Below are 6,618 nucleotides of genomic sequence, written 5' to 3'. Positions count from 1 at the left end.
GAAGGAAAAAAAATGAAATAAAATTAAAAAGACTAAGTGTCTGTTATTCATCAGGAATTCCTCAGCTCACAGTCACTGAAAGTGCACTGAAATGCAGATGCAAGAAGGAAGGGAAGGATTAACATTCACAGGACTCCCTCTGAATGCCAGAGTAACTGACAGGCATTTCTACCTAACTTTCTGATGGAATTTCAGTGAATACTACATTCAGCCTCATCTCCATGTCCCACCTTGGGAAATATGCGCTCCAGAGTGTCCTAGTTTATGCCAAGTGGGAATGGAGCCCACACCACTCTCATCCCACAGACCACAGCCGCCCCAGAAGGAGACAGACAGTGCTGGTTGGGAGGGGCCCTCTATTACCCTGAGCCCACTTTGGGTTTAGAGAAGAAGAGATTAAATAGAGGAAGCGGAAAACCCCAGTGTTCAAGAGCACTGATTTGGAGAAATGTCATGAAGCTGCCCCGAAATCAGCCCATGAAAATTTTTGTTATTATTGGGACCAGTGAACTCAGGTCAAGGCCCAGCTGCTGACTCAGGTCTCTCTCAGGGCCAAAGTCTCGGGCTCAATCTGCTCTCTTAGAGTTTACAAAATATTAGAGGGCACCAACAAGTGGTTTTTCAAGATTTATTTTGGAGCGCCGATCAGCAACCTATCAAAGAGACCTGGTGTGAGAACATCGGTGCCTCTTGACCGCCCCTGATGTACGGAAACCCGCCGTCATCTCCCGCAGACTTCAAGAACGTGATACTCATCTTTGCCATCTTATTACTGATTTCATCCTATATATTGACATTACTTCTACATTACCAACGGTTGTACAGGGGTCGGGAGGCTGGTTTATAATTTACTTATCACCTATGACACTTCCTTAACTCTGGAGGTCTTGACATTTTTAACACTGGTGGCCACACCAAAGAGGAGTGCAGCTATGAAGGCATAAATGCGACCAAAGACCAGCTTCAAACATAGGATCGAGGCTTGGCTTGTTTCTACCGAGCGAATTCTCCTTGAACTGGGTCCGCTGTCCATGCTCCCTCCAGGACCTCTCTTTAAGCACAGGGGAGGCTCCCAGCCTACACAGCAATGGTAATTCCTCCTATTGTTGCAAACTCCTCTATGACTGCGTTTCTTAGGGGGACAGTCATAAGTTATTGCACCTATACGAGCACTGCAGGTGCTATTGAGACAGGAGCGCAGGGGGTGCCACTTCTCACATGACCAACATCAGTTGTTTCTGGGGAATAGTGACGGCCTACTCCCCAACACCAGACCCCTGAGATCTCTGACTGATGGAATGAAACATGTTCCTGCAACCGGGGAACATGAGTGACATTGCTACACTGCAGCCTTCCACATTTTATGTCTGCTTCTCCACAAGCAGCGTGGTTCAACACCCTGTCATTTCTTGTACGGTGTCCAAATCGATTGGCTTTTCGATTTATTGTATAGCAGACCTCATGAGCGTTAGTAGCGCGTCTTCCAAAGATTTCTCTGCAGTGCATGGCGCGGTCAGTGCAGTTTCCATGATAGCAGTAGCCTTCTTCAGTACAGGGCGCTCCATCCTGCATATAAACGTCTTCCGGGCATTGACTGGTTGTTCCAAAACAACCAATCTGGAAGATCACGTGTATTTTGGATTGGTCTGCAGAGTGTCCCAGGTTCAGAGTAGATACAGTCTGTACGGCATAGTCCTCCATTACAAGTAGCCCCTTCCACCAACATACAGTCATACTCGCAGCATTTGTTGCTAAAACACTGCTTGAAGGAGCCACGGTCACACTGCTCCCAATCCTCTACTATATAGTTTCCACAACGCGTCTTTATCAGGCTTTCATTAAAATAGCTCACCGTCGTGTTAACTATACAACTGCCCCGTATCACTACTATGTTCCACCAGTGCCCGATGGAACAGTCACTGAAGGCATCTGTCAAGCCTGGGTATTTTGCCATAAGGCAGGTGGTCCTTCGCATGCAATAGCAGTTATCACCGTCATACCACAGACCAAAACTTCTCCCAGTGAGTTGGGTTGACACGATAGCTAATATTAAATAATGTCTGCCTAGATAACCAACGAAGAGCAGGCTACGATCGGTGTTACACACGGTATAAGTCTCTGGCTCAAACTGGCTTGGCCGTGGTCCATCACGGATCACCATCAAGGATGAAGTGCTTTCTATGACTAGTCTGAAATTCTTTGCGTCTCAACGAGCGTGTGCACCACCTGGTACTCTACAGTCATTCATGACAGTAGGACCTCTTTCATTAAGCAGTGCCACTGCGACTAGATAGAACCTTCCAGCAAGACCTTGTTGAAAGGAGTCCACTATACTACACATGTGTACCAGGATTTCCACACACTTAGACACATTGTTGTACACACGATACATTGAATTAGAATATTGAACAAATCCTTTCATAATTCCCTTATGTGCTGCAAACACCCTAGCACCACTCCTGGGGGCTACACTGACATCTGCTTCAGGGAACAGTGGGTGTCTGTCCTCCTTGTGTCCCGGTCCATGTGCAGGTCCTGTTGCACTGGCATCTGCCACTACCTGAGAAACCACATGTTCAAGCCTCTCCGAATCCTTCAGGGGTTTGATTTCATATGCAAGGTCATCCAACTTCATAATACCTTCAAGACCCCCACAGCACGTGTCCACGGTGACCATGGAAAAAGGAATCTCCTCCAGGTAGCCGAGGTAGTATCAATCTGAAGGGATGAAGGGGTAGTCCATCTGCAAGGCTCCTTGGTCATCCTGAGTCATCAGCAGCAGGTGTCCGGGCCAAAATAACTTCTTGCGCCGCATGTGGATAACGTGCCTCTGGCCCCCCAAGCGCAGGCTGTAGGAGAGCCAGCCTGGCGTCTAACACCCTTGCCTCGGTGCAACTCCTTCCTGGGTATCACCAACTCCGAAGAGATGTAGCGCCATGAGGGACGGCCTTGAGAGCACTGGACTGGAGCCAGTACTGCCCAGAGTCCAAGCAGCAAGACGGCTGCCCCCCAGAGTGACCTGGCCCTCTGCCAGCCTTGGGGCTCTGCTCAGGGACATCTGCCAATGAGTTAAAAGCAGGATCCCAGAGGAGCCAGGTCTACACCATCTGCTGTGGCCACTTCCTAAAAAGGAGACAGTGACAGAGCAAAAGAGGTCACTGGGTGGGTCTCCTAATGGGATTAGGTAACAGTCCCAGGGCGTGGCAGTGGATAGGTCTGGATATGAACTCAGCCAGGGCTGAGGTGGGAGAGCGGAGGACCATGTCCATGAGTGCTACCGTGGAACTGAGGGCATACGGGGTCAGCATCGTTCCTCAATGCTCTGTAAAACCCTTCAGAGGCCACCATCTGGTGCTCCCTTATTTATCAGATTTTATTTTCCTTGCCCCAGGGGGTGAGGAGAGACCCTGCTCCTGACCACGAGAGCCGCAGGGGTGCGCCCTCTAGTCCTTCTCTGTGGTTCTTTCCTGGACGGCGGTAGGTTCCTCCTGCACACGTGCTGATCCCTTCTCTCTGTCGGTTCCCAATGTGAGAGAACAAATATTTCACTCCTGTGAAATTTTGTACTTGTTTTGAGGGGAGGAAAAAAATCTAGCTATCAGGTCATGATCGGAAGAAAAATTTCATTGTCCTCCAGACTACGAATATTTCCCTTTTAATTTACAAACATAGTCCTTCCGTTTACACCGGATGTGATCGGGGATGGACTTCCAAGGTAGGACACTTACTCCTTGCCTTCTGCCTGCTGTTCTGGATTCCTCCCCATCCCAACTGGGCCTGCTCATCCCTGATGGATCTAACACACCGGCTAATTTTCCCCTCTGAGAGGGCGAGAGTTAGACGCTCGTTCACTTCCACATTAGGGTTTTCGCAGAGTACAGGATGAGGATAACTGACGCATAGAAATCTAATGAAGTTTCCCTCACCCCCTGTGCAGTCCCAGGGCTTCACCCTACGTGCTCCCAGTTCTGCTCTCTCAAACGAATTCCCACGGACCTTCTGAATGTTAATTCTACTCTTTAATTAATTTATACCCTGTACAAGATGATGTACTCTTTTCCCTCTATTCACCATTTAATTACGCTTACACATATGGCTTTTACCTTTTTGCTTCTCATTTCTTTTTTCTTCTCCCATCTTCTATCTGGGCCTGTTTTCATTTTACTGTAAAATTATATCTCACGATCTCCTTTGGTGCCTGTTAGCTGACAATGGACTCTAACTTGTTTTTTCATACCATGTCTTCCATGAAAGTACTTTCTTCAGCATGGAATGCTTTCTTAAGGCCCAGCTGCATAGGTACAGTACTACAGACTTGCACTAATTCCCCCCTCAGAATCCGGAGGCCACAAGCCCTTCTGTCTGCCTACACATCACGATGAGAAGTCTGACTTAACTGCATATCTTAAACCACTTGAAGAGAATCAGACTTTTCCTTCAGAAATGGGATGATGGGATGAGGCCATGTGCCTGTGTGACTCAGGATTTTTCTCTCTTCCCAGGTACCCAGGCTAAGAACCACATTGTACAAAGGCATGAGGGAGAGGTGGTCTCCATGGAGAGGCTCGGCCTCACCTGTGTCGTCCACATGTTCCCAATTTCAGAATATCCCCTGTGGAGGATCCACATTCACCCAGGGAAGGGGCTGGAGCGGCTGCTGTGGCCTGGGCTCAGGGGCACACTCAGGGCAGCATGACCTCCAGTCCTGAGTCAGCATCTCCATGGACACAATCAAGAAGCAAGTGTTCTCACAGCTGTGCAGCTCCAAGGCCAGGAGTGCAGGCAGGTACAGCTGTGCCTGAGACACTGCAGTGCGAGTGTGTGGTGAGCCAGACACAAGCCTCCTCGCGGGGGCAGGTGTGGGGGCTGCGGGTAACAGTCAGGGTCTCCCAGGAGATCTCAGGGCCTCAGAGGGAGGTCAGCGCTGCCGACACAAGGCTGATCGCAGGAGCAGGCGCAGATGGAGGTTCAGGGCTGCTCCCTGCCGGGGTCTGGGGCTTCCTCTCCTTAGAGCAGTCTCCCCCAGCCCACCTCTGCCTCGTGATTCTATGCTTAACTCTAAAACCTCTGAATTAGGAAGATGCGCTGCCATAGGAGGAAAACACTCCCGTGCACAGAAGGCGGAGTCCCTTACGACTGTTTACTCCTGTCCATAAATACCGGTTAATTCTCAAACCTTCTGAAGTAAGTTGGCTAAATCCGTACAAGAGGCTCTGCTGCAGTCAACAAGGCGGCACAGCTCAGAGCACAACCAGCCGGCGAGCAGCACCTCCAAGTGCATGATGGGTATCGGGCGGCGCCGGCATCGCACACCCAAAGCAAGAGGAGGCAGGCCCTGGCGGGGGCGGTTATCGGCTTGACACCACGCTCACAGCACCAACAGTATTAACAGTGGACATCAAGGCAATGCCTGGTGACACCCATCCCCCACCAAAGCTCCACATAGAAGTTCGGTCTGATGATGCCACAGGCACACAGGAAAGCAATTTGAAAAATTGATCACCTCCATTATTGAGGTGTCTGTTGAGAGCAGGGCAGACCTCTCAAGAACATCAGAAATGCTTTGAGAGCACCAGCAATGGAGACGGATTAGGGTTTTCAATGTGGTTCCTGGGTGTGGGAGGGTTAAGTGTTGTGCTCACAGGCGGGGCTCACGTGGTTTTGATCTCCCACCTGCATCGAAGGAGGGAGAAGCTGTGCTTCTTACCAAATTTCCCAGCAGTGGGCAGAGGAAGAAGAGAGGAGTGAACTTTAAGGTGTCAGCTCTCAAACATCAGAAGATAGAGTAGGATTATTTCTTCCACTTAGCACCTGCAAAAACTAACTGAAAAGAAAGGAGAAAAGGGCCGTTATGGATAGAAAACAATCTGAGTCCTTAGAAAGTGGGGAGAATGATTATATGTTGGTTAGCAATAATAAGAAATGGCAGAAAAGGAGTTCTTCAGTCTCTCCCCACTTCTAAGGACAAGGCTTCCAATAAGAAAATTCCTCTTCAGGCTCAACAGTAAAGTCCACCCCTGGGCTGCAGGAGCTCACAGCTCCCTCCGTAGACAGGGCTGAGGTCCCTGGGGAAGGCAGAGCTGTGGTCCGGAAGAAGAGGAGGCTGTGGGTTCTTCTCCTCTGCCTGGTGACACCTCCCCAGGTGTCAGGTGTCACCTGACAAGGGTCGCAGGTGTCAGACACGGGGCTGTGGGGATGGCTGTGGCCACAGGTGACTGACAGCGACTGATTCTCCTTGTTGCCAGGTGTCCTGTCCCAGGTGCAGGTACAGGAGTTGGGCCCAGGACTGCACCTTGCACACCCTCTCCCTCACCTGTGCTGTCTCTGGATTCCTCATCCCAACCAGTGGTTATTGCTGGAGCTGGGATCCATCAGCCCTTGGGGTAGGGGCTGCACTGGTCATCAGGAATATGCTAGAAAGATGACACAGCCCCAGCCCCAGCCCCTAGGACTTAACTCCCCATCTCCAGAGACACACCCAGGAACCAGTTCTCCCTGCAGCTGAGCTCTGTAACCACCGAGGGCATGGCTGCAGACTGTTCGAGGGACACAGGGAGGGGAGGTCAGGGTGAGCCCAGACAGAAACTTCCCTGCAGGGAGACAGGAGGGTCTGGGCTG

General features: G+C 50.4%; 1 pseudogene; it reads right to left on the bottom strand.

The window, feature by feature from the left end:
• Positions 1 to 859: 859 nt before the first annotated feature.
• Positions 860 to 1,975, bottom strand: LOC136139200 (disintegrin and metalloproteinase domain-containing protein 21-like; annotated as a pseudogene).
• Positions 1,976 to 6,618: the final 4,643 nt, after the last annotated feature.

The sequence above is a fragment of the Phocoena phocoena genome, chromosome 19 (assembly GCF_963924675.1).
Source record: "Phocoena phocoena chromosome 19, mPhoPho1.1, whole genome shotgun sequence".
Classification (NCBI taxonomy): Eukaryota; Metazoa; Chordata; class Mammalia; order Artiodactyla; family Phocoenidae; genus Phocoena; species Phocoena phocoena.
This window is presented reverse-complemented; position numbering and strand designations above follow the sequence as displayed.